Source organism: Mus caroli, unplaced genomic scaffold (assembly GCF_978045245.1).
Source record: "Mus caroli unplaced genomic scaffold, Mus_caroli_1 scaffold_14, whole genome shotgun sequence".
NCBI lineage: Eukaryota > Metazoa > Chordata > Mammalia > Rodentia > Muridae > Mus > Mus caroli.
In genome coordinates this window covers 18,864,869-18,886,769 of record NW_028227269.1, presented here as the reverse complement: position 1 = coordinate 18,886,769, position 21,901 = coordinate 18,864,869, and the positions used below count along the sequence as shown (strand labels likewise).

General features: G+C 44.2%; 1 pseudogene; it reads left to right on the top strand.

The window, feature by feature from the left end:
• The first annotated feature begins 1,308 nt into the window (after nucleotides 1–1,308).
• On the top strand, nucleotides 1,309–21,901 carry LOC147001158 (uncharacterized; annotated as a pseudogene).

Sequence of the window (21,901 nt, the reverse complement as noted above, 5' to 3'; positions counted from 1 at the left end):
CTCTTGCCTTGGGGAGTTAGAGGGTGTGATTTTAAGAACCTCTGGGTTTTTAAAATACGGCTGAGAATTTCTAAATGAGATATAGACGAAAATGTCCTAATTCAGATGATTTATTGGCCCAGTTGTGTCTGTGATCAGTCAGCTGTTGGTTAGAGTACTCTCTGAGAACCATCAGGCATAATATGCGCCCTCCCCCACCATGCTCTCCCTCTGGTTCTCGTGGGTATCCCCCACTTCCCACCCCACATCAGTACATTCTGTGATGTTCTCAGGGTGAAGCCTGCCCTACCACCCTAAAACTGTCATCAAGTAACTGGAGTGTCCCTAATTGTACAAGCTTAGGGAACAGGATCCTTCCTAGGGGTTGGAGTATTCTTCCAAGTCGAAGGTCATGGGTTTGAATTCCCATTCGGCTTGTACCATGGTCCACTCCCTATGCAAAACACCTGCCTTTACCCATGGCTTCTTAAGGCTGTGAGAAGGAGCACAGACAGAACATGGTCCCTATCATTGTATCCCCAACTGTCCCTACATCTTGTCCCGCTAAAGTGCCCTGGAGGATTTCACTGTCCTGTAGGGGGCGAGCTACCCACACTGTCTTCACTGGCCCTTCCCTGAGGTTTTGGAGGGGAATTCAAGGGGGTTCTGAGGCTAAAGGTGGGATTGGGGAGCAAAAGGGTGGGCTACTCTCCAGCCGGGAAGCCAGTATCCCAGTTCCACTCCATGCCCTCTGGGCAATGTTGCTAGAGGTCATGGCGGGTGCGGGGTGGGAGCCTGGCACTGTAGCCCGGGAGAGGGCGCGGCCTCGAACCACAGCATGTCCAGAAGTCAGGCACAAGGTGGTGGCCCTGGGGCGCTGACAGGCCCTGAGCGCACATCGCCCTTCTTCCTGTGGCCTCAGCTTCCTGGCAATGCGGTGGCGGCGGGCGCCCCGATTGGCGGCCAGACCTTTGCCCCGCCCCGCCCTGGCGGCCCTCGCCCCATCCTCAGCCCGTCCTGCCCCTCTCCGAGGGAGGCGTGGGGGCCAGCGGCTGGGAGGCGCGCAGTTCCTGCTGGCTGTGCGCGCCTGCTTCTGACCTCACTTTAAGTGTAAGCGGCAGCGGCGGCTCCTGGAGCTCAGCGGGCAGAGCTGCGGGCTGCGCGCGCCCCTGCTGCCACCGGGCGTCCCGCGGTGGCTCCACCGCCCTACGGTGACTTCCGCGCCCGTGCTCCCCTTTATCCGATTCCCGGAGCTCCGGCAGCAACGGGATCGGAGCCAGCGCCCTGGGTGACTGAGGCGGCCGCAGTCTGCGCCCCGGTGCCCGGGCGATGCCGGACCAGATCTCCGTGTCGGAATTCGTGGCCCAGACCCATGAGGACTACAACGCGCCCACGCCCTCTAGCTTCACCACGCGCACGGCCCAGTGCCGGGACACCGTGGCGGCCATCGATGAGGTGAGCGGAAGCGTCGCCGGCGCAGGGCGGGAGGCCAGGGCTGCGAGGATCACGCTGCGCCCTGGGGACCAGGTAGGCTTCCGCGCCTTGTGCCCTATACCCAGTGCTCTCCGCCTGCGCCCACACCCGGGAAAAGTTTCTGGTCTCCCTAAGCCGGACGCAGCCGTGCCAGCTCTGCCCTACACAGAAGCCCTTTGATCCCTGCTCTAGGGAGAGGCTGCTTGGCCACCTTGGGCCTTTTTTGGGAACGCTCCTGTCTGTTCCCATTTCCCTCGCAGGGTTTCAGTTCCTTTGCTCCCATCCTTGGAGAGGTCAAATTCGGCTGCAGAGTCCTTGGTGGCTGAGGCCTCAGAGTGATGGGTGTCCCAGCGCGGACCTCTCCAACTTGTTCCAGAAGTGGCCCGGCAGGGGCAGCTCTGCTTTCTGAAACAACATGCACAGCAGATCCAGGGGACCCCAAGCTGCTTATTCAGGGGTGCCCATCCCATCTTGGAAGGCCTGGCAGTTCCCACTATGTACTGCAGAGCAGCGCTGTCGAGGGATATGGAGAACCAGCGCTTTGAGGTCCAAAAGGTCTTTGGTGGCCACTTCTGGGCTACCTGTGTGGTGCCCCTTGACAGTATGGTGAGCTCCTTTGCAAGGTGCATAGTCATCCTATTGAGTGGCTAAGCAGCGAGCTCTCCAGATCCTGGTGTAGAGGGACTGGGAGAAGGAAGCAGCTTGGGTTGAAAATTGAAGTAGGCTTGGAAGAGGCTGTGTGAGTCCATGTAGGGGCCGAGGCTGTCCGTGGCTTGGGATAGCCTCACTTACATCATTCTCTTTACCTCCCAAAGGAATTTAGTTTCGTTTTTTCGGCTCCGTAGGCTTTGTGCGTCCAGACGGACTCACAATAGGTAGCAGGAGAACGAGACACACACGTGTAGCAATAATGAACCCATGACTACATTTCCTTTGCTCAAAAATTTATGATGGTGTAGATATTTTAAAATACTTGTGCCAGAGGTTGGTGTTCAGAGAGTTTTGAAATTAAGCTATGTCATTACATCCTTTCCCCTTCCTTGAAGAAAGCATTTGCTATTAGGCTTCACCTGAAAAAGAAAAAATAGACTATTTTTCTTTCGTGTAAAATATTTGTCATTGTAGACCTACAGAGTCAGGACTAGACTCAATGAAAAATACTAGGTTCAGCATCCTGCTCTTGGAAGTGAGCAAGGGTATCCGTTCTTCTGTAAGGCTCCGGATGCCTGGCCTCAGCTCAAGTCCCCGGATGAACTGGCCAACACCCCACCTTCCCCAGAGAAAACCACACCTGATGCAAGCTGCAAGAGGTTTTATTATCAGCTAGTTGAGGACGAACCCCACCCAGGGCAGGGGAGTTCAACCGGGAGAGGTGACAGTAGGGGGCTTTTAACAGCTAGCTGAGGAATTGGGAGGAGTAGGGAGGAGAGTTGGGAGGAGTTCTTCTCTTCCAGGTGTCCTTGGTGACATTTACATGGCAGGAGTGAGGAGTGAGTTCTTTCTGAATTTTTATCTCCGTGTCCTCGGCACAGGAAGGCAGCAGGCATCTCTGGTTGTACAGTATAGAGACAAAAAAGCCTTTTGCTGGCTATAGAGAACAAAGAGCTTCTTTCTAGCTGTATTTTTAAAGATCAGGGAAAACAAGCTTGGGGAAATGTTTTAGGGGCAATATCTTCCAGGGAGAAATGCTTTAAGCCAGGGTCTCACACTTCTCCTTCACCACCACCTCTCTTTCTTTTCTCTCACCCCTCTTCCAAAAGATCTGCTTGTAAATCTTTTGTAGTGAGTTCAGTGAGAGCAGATTGCTTTAGTCCACTTTTCTCAGCCTGACCTTTAGGTGCCACTGATGCCTTTAATGAGGCAGGTGGGGGATGAGGGGGATGAGAGCCCCTCCCCCATGAGGGCCTTGAAAAGCACTAGGAAGATAGTCACAGTGTTTTGAAAATACATCATTAATGCTTATGAAAATGATTACATCCAAAAAGGTAGGATTCCCTCTGTGGAAAGGACACTTGTGTGTGATGTCCTTAAAAGACAGCCCATGTTTATAAAGTTAGGACACAGCCGGGCGTGGTTTCGCACGCCTTTAATCCCAGCACTCGGGAGGCAGAGGCAGGCGGATTTCTGAGTTCCAGGCCAGCCTGGTCTACAGAGTGAGTTCCAGGACAGCCAGGGCTATACAGAGAAACCCTGTCTCGAAAAAAAAAAAAACAAAAATAAATAAATAAATAAAGTTAGGACACTTCTCTCATTGTATTGAATCAGTTATTGAATCAGTAATACTGGCAGATGTTGGAAAGCCAGGAAAATACAAGTTGCAATTAAAGTTGGCATGGCCTCTCTCTGATTATTTTTAGTTTATGTTGGATGAACCCTAAGATGCTTTTCCATGCAGTGTAGGAGATTACCCAAGAGCTCAGTTACTGGGTAGATTAAAGAGAGACTGGATTTGTTCATTCTGTCAAATTGCAGGCTGGCTTCATTCAGCCTCCTAAGCAGAAAATGGATTTGAGTTGGAAACAGGGAAAACCTGAAATCTTTGCAGGCTTATCTCATTTTAAGTAAAGCCAGCACCCGCTCTAAGATAATAGTGTATATGAACTAATTTGAAGGGTGAAAGGACTCAGTGTAGATTACTTAAAATAATGCTTTCTTTCTCCTCCTACATTATTTAATGTTCACTTCCAATACAAAGTGTTGTTCTCTCTCTAGTGTAGTAAGTAACACACCATGTTCACAATACTTGGACTTTAAGCAAATGTCTTTTTATGGTGAAATGAGACATTAGAGTAGGTTTTGTGACGTACAAAATGTTATGAATTTCATAGAAATACAACTAAAAAATTAGTCCCTGGTCTTCTACTTAAATGAGTTATGGAATTAGTAAACTTATCTGATTAACTTTGGCAAACCTGATTGCTTCCAATGGAGAATATGTCTAGCCATTGTCATTTTCTGACTGAAATAGTCTTTCTTGGCTTGCACACCTTTAGCTAGAATATCAGTGGTTCGCCAGTGTGTGGCCTGTATTACAGGTATCAAACTGTTGTGTTTAATTTCTATCCCTGCTGTGCAGATGAGGAATTTGAGGCTAGGAGATTAGTTCAGGTTATAGACACATCAAGTGGAGTTTGAACTTGGCTGGATGCTGCATACTCAAACTGCATGGCTTTTTCTAATGCTTAGTGATGGTGCAGTCTCAAAACTGCCCATAGCTAGATCGGCCACCTCCAAGTCAGGCTCCATCACTTTTCCAGTTGTATGAATTGGGATGAGACCCTCCCCGCCCACACACTCTTTTACCATTTTCAGTCCACTTCCCAGTCTAGATAATCATGTCTATTTCTGAAGGTTCTAGTACAGTACACAGTAGACTTAATAAATGGTAGCTGCTTTACCAGATTTCACTGTAGTAAATATATAGTCCCTGGAATTAGGATGGAGCAGGGGAGAAGAAAATGGATGAATGGATGAAGGTGTGCATATAAATGGAAATTGTTGTCCTTCCCCCTAGGTGTGCCTGTGTGTGTGTGCCCGTGTGTGCCCATGTGTGCCCGTGTGTGTGTGTGTGTGTGTGTGTGTGTGTGTGTGTGTGTTGTCTCCTGTGCTGACTGAGCACAGAGGCTGAACTTGCAATGCTTTGCTGAATAAGTTCCACACAGCCTTTCTCTGCTCTCCATGAATCCTGGAGATATCCATGCAAGTTCACAAGCTTGTGTAGCAAGCACCAAACTCCCTAAGCTGTCTTCCCAGACCCCATGCATTCTCTCTAAGGAGCTTATTGTTTTGGTAACAGTTGAGAGTGTAGCTGGTTTGAAACTTTTGATTTCCTGTTGACTTTCTCTGGGTGACTTACTTTGCAGAGTTTGCAAAGTGCAGAGTGCAACTGGTGTCAGATTTGTGCTTTGGAAATAAGGAAGAAAATAAATAGTTGTGGCATAAATCTGAAAACTGAGCTGTGCCACCCCCCACCCTCTTCCCAGCTTTGATTTTTATATCTTAGTTTATTTAAGCCTCTGGTTACTTCAAAATACTCTGGAAATAGAGAAACATTGTGTGCATTCCTGGGACACTCCTGTTGTTTGTTAGGGCTTCTTCATAGCTCCATTCATCCATCCCCTGCTCGTTTGGCATTGATGCAGTTTTAAAAATAAATTTGATATTGACTCTTAAGTATTAAAATTTAACTTTTTCCTTCCATGGCCATGAGTCTCTTATTCTGTTGTCCTTGGTTGCCTTGGAAATCGCTTTGCTGTTTTAACTGCAAAAGGAGAATGAACATCTAGACTGTACGGACTCCCAGGGGATGCTGTTCATGGGGCCAGGCTCCACCTAGCAGTTTCAGTGGGAACTGGCCTTGCATTTGATTCTGAGTTGTAGTCCTTTGTGACTTGTTTGTAAACCAGCTCCTTCAGAATCCCAAGCTAACAGATTTCGTCGAATCTATGGTCAGAAGGATGCCCCCTTTTTCTCAGTGTATCCTTGGAAGGGAGTAGATTAACAGGCTATCATTTTATGCTGTCCCTAAATCTGAATTGGTATCTCTGGGACATCTTGAATCAGTTAGGGTGGAATTGGTTTCCCTCCAGCTGAATTCAATTTCTCTTTTATGATTAGTAGTGCAGTTACTATGCTACCACTCCTTGTGCATCCCAGCTCTTGCTGTGGTTCATTTGGGACCTGCTGCTGTGTGTTAGGTGAAGGGATTAGACATCTCTTCACTTTGAAAGAATCTGTGGTTCTGTGGGGAGAAACCGATTCTCCAGGCAGATCAGTCATGTGAGGTCATTTCTGCCAGAGCATCCCTGGCGAGGATGTAGAGAACTGGAAGACTGGGACCACTTACATGTGATCAGAGCATGTATGGTGATGATATAGAGAACCGGAAGACTGGGACTGCTTATATTTGATCAGGGATGTGGATGAAAGGGCCTTGAATGGAAGCCTGGTGTAAGAGGCTCCAAGGTGGTTTAATCCAGTCTTCTATATCTGTGTCCCTACCTTAGGGAAATATTTATCCACTTTTGGGCTGGTGATCAACTAGGCCTTTGGTGGAATTTTTCTATCCATCCAGGCTGTAGAAGGCTGCTTAGGCCAAGAATTTACAGAGGCCTTTCATGGTGGGCACTGCACTTTTGGCTTTTAGTCAGCATTGTAGCCCAAGAATGAAGTCAGCTCTTTGTTAACATTACTTGGTCTCAGATGCTTGGTGGTCACATGGGTTGGTGGCCACTCTGTTGTGTGATGTAGATTCAGGACTTTGTTCTACATACTTGCAGGAAGTCCTGTTGATGAGCATAGGCCCTTGCAACTGCAAAATGCTTCACCTGACAGCACCAGTCAGTGTGGTGTGGAACTTGCAGAGCCTCGGGTTCCATGGCAGAGCTGTGGAAATAGATTGTGCATTTTAACAGCACTCTCAGGAGCAGTGTGTGCACCAGGGTTTGAAAGTACTGTTGTAGGCTGCCCTGAGTCCTGGCTGTGTTCAGAGTTGCCGGTTGGTTGGGTGGGGGGGTCTGTGGACTGGAAGAACCTGGTTCTGTCTCCTGAATTCTGATTTCATATGATTTGGGTGAGGCCTGGAGCTTTTATATTTGTAAAAGGCTCCTCCCTAGTTGATAATCACTGATAGAGAGGTGATTATGTCAGGTTGTGTGCCAGGTAGTGATGAATCAAGGTTATGCATAACTTGGGGAAAGGATGTGGTTTTGGAGGGGAGGAAACTGAAGTCAAGACAGGCCTCTCTGCAGAGGTGACCTTTGAGCAGTCTGGAATGTAGAGGCTGCATGCTTGCAAAGACCTAGGCATAGATGAGTCCTGGAAAAGAGCTGAGATGTGAGTATCAGGGCAGACAGAATGCCTGTGATCAGAGGTGAGGGAGAGCAGCGGGGCCTGTGTGGAGGGGTGGCTTAGGTCCAGATAGCACTGGGCTTTACCTTGGGGAGAGAATTTGCACGTTGGCTGTGGAGTGGCACAAAGCTGTTAGAGGGTTTGGGGCTCAGACTCCCATGGTCTGATTTCCTCTTTAGGATTTACTTTTTATTGATTTGTGTCTTTGTGTGACTTTCAGAGTGCAAATGCCCTCAGAGCTTATGCAGCCAGAGTTGTAGGCAGCTGTGAATTGCTTGGTTGTGGGTGCTGGGGATGAAACTTGGAACCTCCAGAAGAGCAGGAAGTTCTTTTAAAATAAACCATTTCTCCAGTCACTGCTTCACAGTTTAAAGACATTTCAGTGCTTGTTCCTAGGCCTTGGAGAAAAGCGGGAAGACCAGCAAAGGAGTAGGGGTTCATTTGTGTCTGCAGTAGTGGCAGTGTAGAAATGTCCTTTGAACTGGGTTTCATTCCCTGATGATACCTGAAGCATCATCTCCAAGGTAGAAGTGGCACTGTCCAGCATGCCTTAGTGGTAGAGACTAGCTCTACTGTGAAGATTGGCTGGCTGGAGGACTTGTATTGAAAACAGTCCTTTTTTGCTTGTTTGTTTGTTTGTTTTTGTTTTTGTTTTTATTTTTGTTATATATATTTTTTCGAGACAGGGTTTCTCTGTATAGCCCTGTTTGTCCTGAAACTCACTCAGACCAGGCTGGCCTCGTACCCAGAAAATCAGCCTGCCTCTGCCTCCCAAGTGCTGGGATTAAAGACGTGTACCACCACGCCTGGCTATGACCAGTATTTTTATGTGCTTTAATTCTATGTTAAGAAAATGTGCTTTTGCCAGATGGTTGCCAGCCAGACATATAAATAATATTATACAGATTGTGCAGGCTGTGTTTATATATTTAGGGAATATACATATATGTATAAAATAACAAATGAAAAGAGAGGTAATGAATTTGAAAGAGAGCAAGCAGGGATATATGGGTTGGTATAGAGAATAGAAACGATGAGATTATATTACGCTTTCAAAAAATAAAGAAAAGTAATTGTAAAGTAAGAAAGCATTAAATGGGCTTATTTAAGATCATTCCTTTTTGAGAGAGGTCATATAGGCACAAAGGAGTCATGTGACTCTGGGTTTCAGCAGTTGACAAAACAGGAGTTCTGACCACTCTGGTTGGTTCTTCTATGTCCTTTCACTGTGCAGAGGTGGGTTTCCCTAGTGCAAGTCCTAAGTCCTTATTTCTTCAGAATTCTGGTACATAGTGAATATCAGCTGCAATATCCTGCAACATGAGATAACCCGTCTTTGATTTTTCTAAGTTCCCTTGGCTGATAGCCTTTCTATATTAGACATTAGAGAGACATTCTATCAAATTTCCTTTCTATATCCATAGAGAAATTCATTCTGATTTGAGATATGTTTACCTAGAGAACCTGTCCTAATACAACTGTGGCTTTTCTCTACTTTGCCACTGATGGTGATGTGCTGGCTACCAAGAGGGCTCAACAGTGTTTCCGTTACATTTCTGGCTTTCCTCCCAGGGTTGTTTGGTATCATCTGGTGAAAGGGAGCTGCAGTCTCCTTGAGCCCAGCACTGAGCCCCAAACAAAACTCTTGTTTCCTAAATCCCTCTTTAATGTTCATTGCCTGGGCACCCTCCCACTCAGATTGATAACCCCACTGCATCTTGGGTAATGGGATATGCAAGCTCTTCCCCTGGATTTCAGGAAGAGGAAGGCAAGTGCTGTGAGGCAAGCTCAGGCAAGGTCTGAAGACAGGTCCTGGTAATGCAGGATCATTACTCACAGAGGGCAGAAGCAGGCAGCTGACTAGCCTGAACTGGAATGTGTTGGGAACTAAAAGGGGGCTCTGCGGATGAAAGGAAAGGGGGGAAGGCCTACACCCTGCCAGAGTTCCACCTATGATCTGGACAGAGATGTGGGAGAGCTGCCATACACTCTCTGCTCAGCCCAGGGTCGGCATCCAAGCCTTTGACCAACTCTTTGGGTCTGAACAAGGGGCAGCCCAACCTGGGAGCCCTGGGGCTACATTCCTAAAGCCTTGGGGTTATGGGAGAGAGTGATGAGGGATGAGAGGTTCCCACAATGGTGAGAGTGACACAGTGGATCTTGACTGGAGTACAGGAAGGCTTTCCATGGGGAGATTAGAAAGGGCTCATTATGAGAAAGCCTATCCCTTCCTCCAAGAGCAGTGGGCCTTGATGAGCAGAAACGTTCTATGGTTTTAGAGCTTTATTATAGAAAGGCAGGGAGAAAGAGAGAAGGTAGAAGAGAGAGAGAGGCCCCCCTAGAAGGCTAGAAGGGGGAAGGCTACGTAGAAAGAGAGTAATAGGGAGAGAGGAGAGGAGAGGAGAAGACAAAGCGAAAGGAAAGAGGAGAGAGGAGTGAGAGAAGTGAGAGGTAAGAGAACAAAGGAGTGAGAGCAAGAGAGATAGGAGGGGCTGAACAGCCCTTTTTATGGGCTTTACTGTTGCTAGGTAACTGGGGAGGAGTTTAGCCTGAAGGTCAGAAGCTTGGGACTTTGCCTAAATGACTTTTAGCCATGCTTCTCTTGTGGTGGCTGGGGTGTGGGTGGGGGACTGTAACTTAGGCAGGAGCCTGAGTTCCAGAAGCATGAGGGAATTAATGCCTTCCTTGTCAAGTAAGGGAATTATCACCCTTCTGGGGTTCAGACCTCAGCTCAACTGGAGACCAGCCTGTCTGTGCATAGCCCAATGTCCCACATGAATGTTGAGTTCTCCCCCAGGGCTGGGAGGGGTAAGAGTCCTCTTGGGGGACATGCTCAAATGCTAATGTAGTGCAAACCACACCTGAGATCTGGAAAAGGTGTGGCCCTGGACATGAAGCACACTTTAAGCTCGAGGAAGGGTGAGACCCACTGGCCAATCAAGGAGGAGGGATCTTCCGGGTGGCTTTCTCCAAGTTCACTGTGGCTGTGCAGGCTTGAATGGTTCTCTGTGTCCTGCTCTGAGCTCTGCTGTTGGGTGCTGTGAGAGGACCTCAGGGAAGCTCTGATTTCCAGGCATGGTGAGCACAGGGTTACTGCCCACAGAGGGTAGGGGCAGGGTGCTGAGCAGTGGAAGCTGGGGTGGTGTGTCCTCTGGATGGGAAGTATAAGCCATATGTGAGCATCTGTGAGGTCTCTCCTGTTGCTCCTCACTTGCTCCATCAGGGGTGACCTCTGAATAACTTCCCTATCATTGCCCAAATCCTTTGGACCTTAGTTAGGCTGGCTTGTGAAAACAAGTGTGGTTTCTTTGAGTCTGTAGCACACATGTCCAAACCCCTTTGTCTTTTAGTATACATTAAGAAGACAGGTAAAAATCTAATAGGTCTGATTTCATACATCATACTTGTTTTTGTTTTGTTTAGGTTTTGTTAATTTTTGTTCTGCTGCAGTTTTTTCATATTTTTTACTTCATATGTTTAGTGATTTGATTATTATTTGGTAAAGGTACTTTAATAATTTCAGAATTTTTTATGGTTTTATTGAAAAATTATAGACCTCTGAGAGGATATTCTTCTATTTCAATCGTTTGTAATTTCGCCTTCACATATTTTGTAGAAGTCCCAGTTGTTTATTGCCATGAAACATTTAGAATCCACATTTTTTGACCGAGATATCAATATTTTCTCTTCCTCTTGAATCCCTGAGATTCTGTCATCCTTTATATTCTGTGGGTGAACCTTGCCTCTGTAGTTTTCAGAGTACAGGTAATCTCATGTCCTGCTCTGAGGGACTTAGCAACGCTTATGTCATTTACTGCCTCTCACCTGTGTTTGTTATCAGGCGTGCTTTATATACATCAGCCACCAGCTATAGCAGCTCTCTATTTTTGTTCCCTGTCTCTGTTCTCTGCACATGCACACTCTCTGTCATCTCTCCCCTCATGGCTCTCTTTCTCCTCCCTGTCTGTGTGTCTGTCTGCAGGTCCTCTTATGTATTTCTATCCCTTCCCCAGGTTCTCACTCCTCTCCCTTCCCCCAAACAACCTCTTTTGCACTTTATCTGTTGCATGCTTTAATTTCTCAGACCTGCTGTGATGGGATAGCTTGGATTTCTTGGTTGTAATTGTTCCTGGCTGTTACTCTCTATGTTGCTATGCTGGTGTGTAGCCATCTCTGTTTGGGTGGTTATTGACCTAGGTACTGGCCTCTGGGTTTGTCTTTTTGGGTGGGAGTTTTGTTCCTGGGTTACTGTTTGATGCATGGATTTGAAGAGAGTGTTCACTGACAGTTTCCTATTTTACTGACCTGTTTGGTGGGTATGGTCAACAGTGGATGCTTTGTGATATTAAAAGCTGGGAGAAGAGACAGGCAGGAACAGAAGATCTTAGTAATCCACAAGGAGACATAGACATGAGAGAGAGGTCAAGTACCCCATGGTGTTTAATACAATGTTGGAACAAGTGGGAAAATTGAATCTGGGATAAGAAATCAATCAATCATGAAGTTGATCTATGGAAGCTTACAATGTGTCCTTTCAGGTATGGAATGTGGTTGATCAGGAGTATTTACTCAAGTGGGGGCTGAGACACAGGGATGAGGCAGGAATGGATGGGCAGGTGGGGATTGTCTATAGTGTTTATAGGAGGCTTGCACAGGAGGATAGGAAATTTCCAGTGGTATTCTGTTCCAGTGATAAGGGCAGCTGATATTAGTGTCTGCAGTAACAGATAGAGAGGTAAGTCTTTGGACAAAGTCTAGTCTACAGACAGGCATGGTTGTGGTTAACCAGGAGTTTCTGTCTATAATCAGGGGGTTAGGAATAGAGATGAGTTTGTAAATCCCAAACAGTTTGCTTTTTGAGAATGTACATTTGTACATTTCAGCAAAAATCCCATGACCAAATCCTTTTTATCAACAGCCAGTTAAGGTACATCAGCAGGATCAAGCTACATAGAGATAACTAAGACCTCCGATAGTAAACAAAAACAAAAACAGCTTACCCATCATGGTTGTCAGATTTTTTTTTTTGCCCCCCCTTGCTTGGTTCCTGCACATTATGCTAGACATGCACTTTTTAAAATATTAACAATGCTGATTTGTATGCAAACTCCCCACTCTTGTTGTAACTACAATAAATACTCAAAACCTCTAGACTTGATCTCTCAGTTTGTACCTAATGGGAATTTGACTGCTGAGAGTCCTTGTTACTGATAAGTCCTTGTTACTCATAAAAAAGACCTCTGTGTTTTTGCATTGGAATAGGCTCTGTGCTGGTAATCGCAGTTTCTGTGACTTAGGCATAAAACCTTGATGCATTGACTGGAACCCCAAGACGCTCAGGACTCCTATCTGAAGGGTTTAAAGACCGCTGATGTGATGTGTCATTGCTGTTCTTTGTGTGAGTGACCTGTCTGTCAAAAATGTGTCTGTGTACCTTGGTTTTTTTATTTTTCTTGATTACTCATGGAGGGAGATGAACAAAGCGAATGTGGAACTCCAGTGAAGTGGAAATGCTGGAGAGTCATGGCAAAAAAGGGCTAGGAAGATGTTCCAGGGCCTAGAACAAGGATTGTGTGCCCCTGGTCTTAATTTCTGGGAAGTTACAGCAGTCTTGGAACCCTGCTCCATGGCTCACAGCTGCCATTTTCTCCTCTGTACAAGTGGTGGAATCTGCTGCGTAGCCTTCACCTCCCCCTCGTGGCCCTCTATTATGTGTGTGCCACTTTAGTATTCTCTTACTGAGAGAGGAAGTGAGACTGTTTCCATCCCAATTGATATAGTTACTCACCTTCCACCTTGGGTTAAGTCCTTCTTATCAAGAGGACCTGTACCCATTAAATTGCCCCTGACAGAGAGCTCTTTATGACCACATTCAGGGCAAAGTCAGACTCTGCAAAACGGTGGAAAGGACAAAGACCTCATTTTTCCCCCTTGTAAACAACCCTGTTCTCAGTCTATATGTGACTCTGTAGTTTTGAACTTGGAGCTGTCAGTATATGGGAGGATGTTTTTCATCCCTTCCAGCAAAGTTGGCATATCTTTCGTAGAACAGCAGTCTTATTTCCGGGTCTGTGGGGCAATCTGCTCCTCTATTCACCTTCCAGCTGTTTGGCCAGCTCTTTGGTCTCACTGACCTGGGAATCCAGGGTTAAGGACACTTCACCACAGGGCAGTGCAGCCTCTCTTCTCCCCATTCCACTGTATCTTCCCGTGCTCTAAGCAAGGAGCCCTTCCCATTTTATCCTGGCTCAGAAACTACTCCAACTTTCTGATGTGGTGGCAGGGGTCCTGTAATGATATGGTTAGATCGTTGGTTTTGGAATTTTACAACTTTCTCATTTATTATTGTCTCTGTGTCATAGTTGTTTTAACTCAACATTTCAGACTACTGTCATCTGAGGGAGCCTCATTTGCAGATGTGCCCTCATCAGAATGGCTGGTTTCTATGTCTCTGAGAGATAGTATTGATAATTGATATAGGAAGACTCTTCCATGAAGGGTGGCAATATTGGGAAGCAAGTGGTCTTGGATTGGATGAGAGAGCTAGGTGAGAATTGTAGCTGCCTGTGGCCATGTGAACTGGGTTCCCCAGAAAGGCAGCCCAGGGCTGAAAGACATCAGAGGGCAACAAAAGAATGAGGCCAAAACAATCCTTTTTGTTCAAAGCCTCTGACATTTACTGAGAGTCCAAGCTCATAAAGAGGGTAGGCCCATCCTCTGACAGCCCATTCTTTGTGCCTGGAGCCAGCCCATAGGCGATCTACAGGGCTTGTCTCCAGATAGTCTCCAGGACCTTTTAGCAGAAAGCAGAGTATTGGAGAAGAGCAAATAGAGCCATCAAGGTCAGAAGGCTCTACACTAGGTGTACTGGCTGGTTTTTCGTTTCAACTTGACACAGCTGGAGTTATCACAGAGAAAGGAGCTTCAGTTGAGGAAATGCCTCCATGAGATCCAACTGTAAGGCATTTTCTCAATTAGTGATCAAGAGGGAAAGGCCCCTTGTGGGTGGGACCATCTCTGGGCTGGTAGTCTTGGCTCAATAAGAGAGCAGGCTGAGCAAGCCAGGTGAGGTAATCCAGTAAGTAACATCCCTCCATGGCCTCTGCATCAGCTCCTGCTTTCTGACCTGCTTGAGTTCCAGTCCTGACTTCCTTGGTGATGAACAGCACTATGGAAGTGTACATCAAATAAACCCTTTCCTCCCCAACTTGCTTCTTGGTCGTGATGTTTGTTTAGGAATAGAAACCCTGACTAAGACACTAGGTAATCTCCTTCTTAGTGGCAGCAAGGTCAAAGTCTGGATCAGCCTGCTTCAAGGCTGAGGGAGGCTACAGAGCACGAGAGAGTGACCAAGCAAGAAAGCAAAGCAGGAAGTAGTGTTTGTCAAATGTTTTTGCCTTCATTTTCTAGCTTTAGTTTCTAGTCTGAGCACCCAGTATGGTAGGCTGTCATCTGACAGAACCATGTAAAACAAACATTTATTACCTGAGATGCTTCTGCTCAGAGGAAAGCAATCACATCAGCAGAGTTGCAAGGTAGAAAAACAACAACAACAGCAACAACAGCAATTGTTTCAAAAGCTGATTTTGCTGCTGGACAGAATCTCTGGTCTCTTTTGAAGGAATATGGAAAATATTAGAAATTTAGATGGCAAAAGTCGGAGAAAGCTGTACATGGAGCTTAATCGGTTGTTCCCATAGGGTCTGGAAGATAGGAGTGTTGACAGTAATGCAGCCACACAAAGTTGAGGTCATACTATTTCAGTGGAAAATGGACTGAAAACTTTAGGAAGAAGTCATTTGTTTGATATTTTGGCCAAAAAGAAATCTTTTTTTCTTGGCTTATGTCCTGAGATATTGAGAATTGAATAAAAATTATTGCCTGATTTGTATATTTTTATTCTATTGATAAGTGTTTGTTCAATCTTCCTATTTCTTAATTCAAGTTATATTCATAACGATACACCCATCCCATTCCACCTTCCACAGTCCCTCATCACTGACTACCTTTTATCTCCCCAGAGAGGGTGGGAACCACTTGAGTATCCCCCTACTATGGCATGTCAAGTCTCTGCAGGGTTAGAACATCCTTTCCCACTGAGGTCAGACAAGGCAGCCCGGTTAAGGAAACAGTTTGCACAGTCAGGAACAGCTTAAGGGACATGTCCCACTCTGGATGGTGGGGGCATCCGTCCCAGCCTGTGTGTACTGTTTGGTTGGTGGCTCCATCTCTGAGGGTCTCCTCAAGGCCTTCCTATTCTTTCAGAGCCCGTCAATTCTTTCCCCAACTCCTTTAAAATACTCCCTGAGCCCTGTCCAATGTTAGGCTGTGGGTCTCTGCATATGTTTCAGTCAGATGCTGGATGGAGACACTCAGAGGACAATGATGCTAAGCTACTATCTACAAGTATAACAAATTATCCTCAGTAATGCCAGCCCTGGTGTTTGCCCATGGGATGGGTTACCAGTAGGGTAGGGTATAGTTTGGCCATTCCCTCAGTCTCTGTTTCAACTTTGTGACTGCCTTACTTGCAGACAGAATAAATTTTGGGAGAAAAAGTATTTTGTTTTCTTGGTGTACTGAACACTTCACTGGTGGTTCTGCCTGACTGCAATATGTCACCTCTTTATGGTCCATAAATCAATGCTATATATCTAAGCTAAGATCACCTCCCTAGCCGCATTTGTGCCCTCCCATTCATATTCTCAGGCACATTCCACAGATGCCTCCACCCTAACTCTCCCAGCATCTGCTCATTTCATTTCATTTTCCTGGCTTTCTGGCCTTCTCTTGTCTCTTACCACACCTGTTCCTAACACTCCCCTTTTTTCTTGACTACTGTCCCATCCAGTTTTCTCCCTTCTACCTGCCTCTTCTGTCTCTTTCATACCCCCTTCTGAGTGAGATTCAACCATGCTCATTTGTGCCTTGTCTTGTTTACTGTCTTTAGGTCTATGAAGTGCAGTGTGGGAATTCTGTACTTATGGTTATTATTCACTTGTGAGTATGTACATGCATGTCCTTTTGGGCCTGAGTTACCTCATTCCAGATATTAGTTTCTTATTGTACCCATTTCTCTGCAAAATTCATGATGTCCTTGTTTTTTATATCTGAATAGCATCCCATTTTGTAGATGAAACATGGTTTTTTGTGTCCACATTTCAGTTGAGGAACATCTGCATTCTTTCCAGTTTCTAATTGTTATAAATAAAGTGGCTATGAACTTAATGGAGCAAATGCCCTTGTGGGTATATGCCTATGAAGGTACCCTAAGTGTAGCACTTCCTCCTGCTTGCTACGTTTTAAATTAATGGGAGGAGTATTCACAGTGTTTCCTCATCCCACAATGGAACCTTAAACAAAACCTGCTGCAAATGTGGTCCAAGGGAGGCAGAGTCCGTTAATTTTGAAGCCAAACTTCACAGGATCATCCACATTGTGCTGCTTTTGGAAACTGAAAGATGAAAATACCATGGTCATAGATTCTTTCTCTATGGTTTCAGTTTAGCACCACTCCAGCCATCTTTTGTCAGAGTCAGGATCCCAGGGAAGACTCTGTGAGAGTTCCTTGCATTTAGGTGGTGAGGTTGATGCTTGAGTTGCATTTTGTGACCACAGGTTGTGGAGAAAACTAACGCATTGAGAAATCTGCCATGGAGAGATGCTAACAGGGAGATGAAGTACCCAAACTGAGAGATGTATGAGAAGTTACAGGAAGAGTACCATCTATGCCTTTAGGAATTGAAGTCCAATGTGTTTGAGACAAAGCTATAGGATTTGGTGTTTGCCCTGCTGTTTTTCTTGTCTTTGTTCAATCTTCTCTCACTGTGTCCACATTCCTATTGATTGGAATGGGAAGGGGTATTCAGTGCCATTTTATGTTGGAAAGATATAACTTGCTGTTTGATTTTGCAACTTTGCTTTCTGATGTGGCTGTCAAGATATTGTTTTGAGTGTCAGCAGAGACTTTAGACATTTGAGCAGTTCAGGAGCATTTCTAGATTCATCTTGGGGAAGATGAAAGTGTATATACACTCAAAATTTTCCCTTTTCTTTCTTTCCTTTTTTTATTTTTTGTTTATCCTATGAATTAGATATTCATTATCACCCTGATCACTATCCCTACTCTAGGTCCCTGCCCTCATAGACTCCCTCCTCCCACTCTCCTCTGTTTCTCCTTTGAGTGGGGTTGGGGCCCCCTATGTACCCTGTGGGCACATAGATTATAGTCTATTTTTTTTTTTTTTTGGTTTTTTCGAGACAGGGTTTCTCTGTGTAGCCCTGGCTGTCCTGGCACTCACTTTGTAGACCAGGCTGGCCTCGAACTCAGAAATCCGCCTGCCTCTGCCTCCCTAGTACTGGGATTAAAAGCGTGCGCCACCACGCCCGGCTATAGTCTATTTTTTAGGATGGCATATTCTCATGACATCAATACTGCCTGAGGGTTCAGAGTCATTGTATTCTGGGTGTTGATGTTTCCCCAAACTCTTGTGTTTGTTTTGAAATTTTTAAATAAATAGGAGTGTTTTGCCTGTGTGCGTGAATATGAATATCATGTGTGCCACATCGTTAGTGTTGTTGGAAGGTGGACTCAGAACTCCTGTTCATAAAGCCATGGGTCACGTGAATGCTAGTAATTGACCACTGTTATCTGGAAGACCAGCAAGAGCTTTCCAAGGCTGAGTTATCTCTCTCTCCTGCCTTACGCTGCTTTTTATGTTCAACACTTATATTAATATTTTCCTCTGTCCATTGGTTCATTAAATGTGCCTTTGTTGCTAGTAAGTTTTACTAATGTTGCAGTTTAAAGCGGTACACTTCCTGTTTCTGCTAGATGAGTACAGAAGTGCAGGGAATGTATACTTCTTTGTAGGAACTGTAGTACACAACTGAGTTCTTTCTATCATTTTTGTCTCAGTGGTTGATTTTTGCAGTGGAGTAAGGGTCTTAATATGTTACCTTTGCTGTCCTGGAATGTGTTACATAGAACAGACAGGGATCCAGCTCAATGACGTATACCTGTCCGTGACTCTGGGATTAAAGTCATGAACAAATACACCCTGCTTGTCCATGGTTTTTCTCGTTAGTGATTCTTCTTACAATTTCTGGGATGTGTCCTCAGTACTGTTGATCTGTTTCACCCTACATCTCCCTCTCAATTGAAATTCCTCTCGAAAGTCTTTACCCTATTTATTTAAAATGTTCATAAGCAACACAGGTGAACCTTCAACTCAATTTCCTTTAAAATGTTATGGTACTTAGATTATAACTTCTGTGTCAGGAAGTCAGTGGAGGAAGCACCAGAATTACATGAATATATGGTCAAGGAAGCATACATTTACTTTACAGTGATGTCAGTACCATGCTTTGTGATGTACACATGTATGGGATATTTTAGGATGCAGTGACTTATGATGATGTGCATGTGAACTTCACTGGGGAAGAGTGGAATTTGCTGGATCCTTCCCAGAAGAGTCTCTACAAAGATGTGATGCTGGAGACCTACTGGAACCTCACTGTTATAGGTATGACTGTGAATTTTCTTTTGCTTTTCAAAATAGTGGAAAGACATGTCTCTTGGTGAGTGATGGTGCTCTGTTATTACAATTGAGAACAAGGAAGACTGAGCTGAATAAATAGTGTCCAGTGATGTGAAAATTCACAGTACCATGAATTTTGCCTCATTTCCAATACTGTATCATTCATTTTTCTGGTATTGTCTTTTAGGCTAAACTTGGGAAAACCATCATATTAAAAGACATTGTCAAAGTTCAAGAAGAAATGAAAGGTAATTTTCATGTGAAAGCTTATGCAATTATGCCTCTAAGGAAATTTTACTATGATATGGAAACTCTAAATCAAAGCAGGAGTGTAAAATGTCAATACTTGAAGTGTAACTATAATTACAATATTTTTTTAATATTTATTTATTTATTGTATATAAATACACTGTAGGTGTCCTCAGATACTCCAGAAGAGGGCATCAAATTTTGTTACAGATGGTTATGAGCCACCATGTGGTTGCCCGGATTTGAACTCAGGACCTTCGGAAGAGCAGTCTGTGCTCTTTATCACTGAGCCATCTCGCCAGCCCTAATAATACTATTCTTAAAAAAAATGTACTGATTAGATGTAGTTATCTGATTTATTTATCAAAGCATTCCTTCTTTAAAAAAAAAAAGACGAGGAAACATTGCCTTAAGGGATACCTTTATTCAATTTGTACCTCTATTAGACCTATACTGATCTGACAATGTGTATAGACTTACAAGACTTAGATATTGCACATCGAATAGTGATAAATATATATGCAAAACCTTCTGAAAAGCAAATAATCCATGGGAAAGTTGGTGATACTCATATTCTTATAGTGAAATTGATCATTTGTTTAGGGTACAGTTTATGAGAGTCAAGAGTATTGTCATAGGAGAAACCTTAATTCATATATTACACGTCTATGAGGAACAAAAAGTCAAACAGTGTGGATGCAATGTGGAAACCTTTCATCTGTTATTCTTCTTTCAATATATATATCATGTGTCACAATGGATGAAAGCCATGTGAGCATAGGGATATTGAAAGAAGCAATGTACCGCTTTCTATCCCAGAACTGTGAGAAAATTGTAAGATTCCATCTTTGGTAGACATTCTGAATATGATAAAAGTTTGCAATGAATTGGTTTTCTAATTTTACTGGGAACTTCCCAAAGCTCACACTGTAGAAAATCTTTATGGGTACTAGGAATTTGTAAATTTTTTTGTTTGTCCTGGTTCACATTCAAATGTGGTACAATTCACGTATAGGAAAAATTATGAAAGCAATTACTGTTATAAAGCTATGAGTTGTTCTATTTTCCTTCTATAGATGAAATACATCATATAAATATCCCGTATAAAAAGGATATTATAAATATCCGCCATGTAATAACCATCACAGATATCTCGAAAGATGCAAAACAACCCATAATGAGGGAGAACACCATTAACATATAAAGTGATAAAACCAGATGATCTGGTACATCTTTATCAGTAGACCAATTTGTAAACTTTATTCATCTTGATGAAATGATTGAACAGGGAAATTAATATAGTAACCATATCACATGTGCCAATTTTCATTGCAGGTATGTAAGCAATCATAGTGGAGAGAAACTCTATGAATGTAATGAACGTTCTAAAGTCTTTTCATGTCTCAGTCATCTCCAATGTCATAAGAAAAGACAAATTGTAGAGAAAACATATGAACATAACCAATGTGGTAAAGCCTTTCCAACACCCAGTCATCTTAAATATCACAAAAGAACCCATACTGGAGAGAAACCCTATGAATGTAATCAACGTGGTAAAGCTTTTACAAGTCACAGTGGTCTCCAATATCATGAAAGAACACATACTGGAGAGAAACCCTATGAATGTAATCAATGTGGTAAAGCCTTTGCACTATGCAGTAGTTTCCAATGTCATAAAAAAACACATACTGGAGAGAAACCCTATGAATGTATTCAATGTGGTAAAGCCTTTGCACTATGCAGTAGTTTCCAATGTCATAAAAGAACACATACTGGAGAGAAACCCTATGAATGTAATCAATGTGGTAAACCCTTTGCAAGACCCAGTCATCTCCAACGTCATAAAAGTACACACACTGCAGAGAAACCCTATGAATGTAATCAATGTGGTAAAGCCTTTTTACAACACAGTCATCTCCACCATCATAAAAGAACACATTCTGGAGAGAAACCCTAGGAATGTAATCAATGTGGTAAAGCGTTTGCATGACCCAGTTATCTCTAATGTCATAAGAGAACACATACTGGAGAGAAACCCTAAGAATGTAATTGGTATCATGTGCAAAGTCAGAAAACTAAATGTACTAGAGAGAAGCCCTATGAATGTTATCAATGTGGTAAAGCCTCTACAGGTCACAGTCATGTCCAGTATCATAAAAGAACACATACTTTCCTGATATAGCTGTCTCTCGTGAGGCTATTCCAATACCTGGCAAACACAGAAGTGGATGCTCACAGTCATCTATTGGATGGAACACAGGGCCGTCGTTGGAGGAGCTAGAGAAAGTCTCCAAGGAGCTGAAAGGGTCTACATCCCTGTATGCAGAACAACAATAGAAACTAACCAATACCCCCAGAGCTCATGTCTTTAGCTGCATATGTAGCAGAAGATGGCTTAGTCTGCCATCATTGGGAAGAGAGGCCCCTTGGTCTTACAAACTTTTTAAGCCCTAGTAAAGGGGAATGCCAGGGCCCAGAAGTGGGAGTGGGTGGGTAGGGGAGCAGTGTTGGGGGAGTGTATTGGGGGACTTTCAGGGTAGCTTTTTAAATGTAAATGAAAAAAAATATCTAATAAAAGACTGAAATGTAAAAAAAAAAAAAAAACATACTGGAGAGAAACTTTTATGAATGTAATCAATGTGGTAAAGCCTTTGCAGGTCACAGTTGTCTCCAGTATCATAAAAGAACCCATAATGGAGAGAAACCTTCGAAACCTAATCAATGTGAGAAAAGACTTTTGACAAAGTTATTGTCTCTATAACCAATGTGATAAAGACTTTTTACAACTCTATAGTCTCCATTATTTTTAA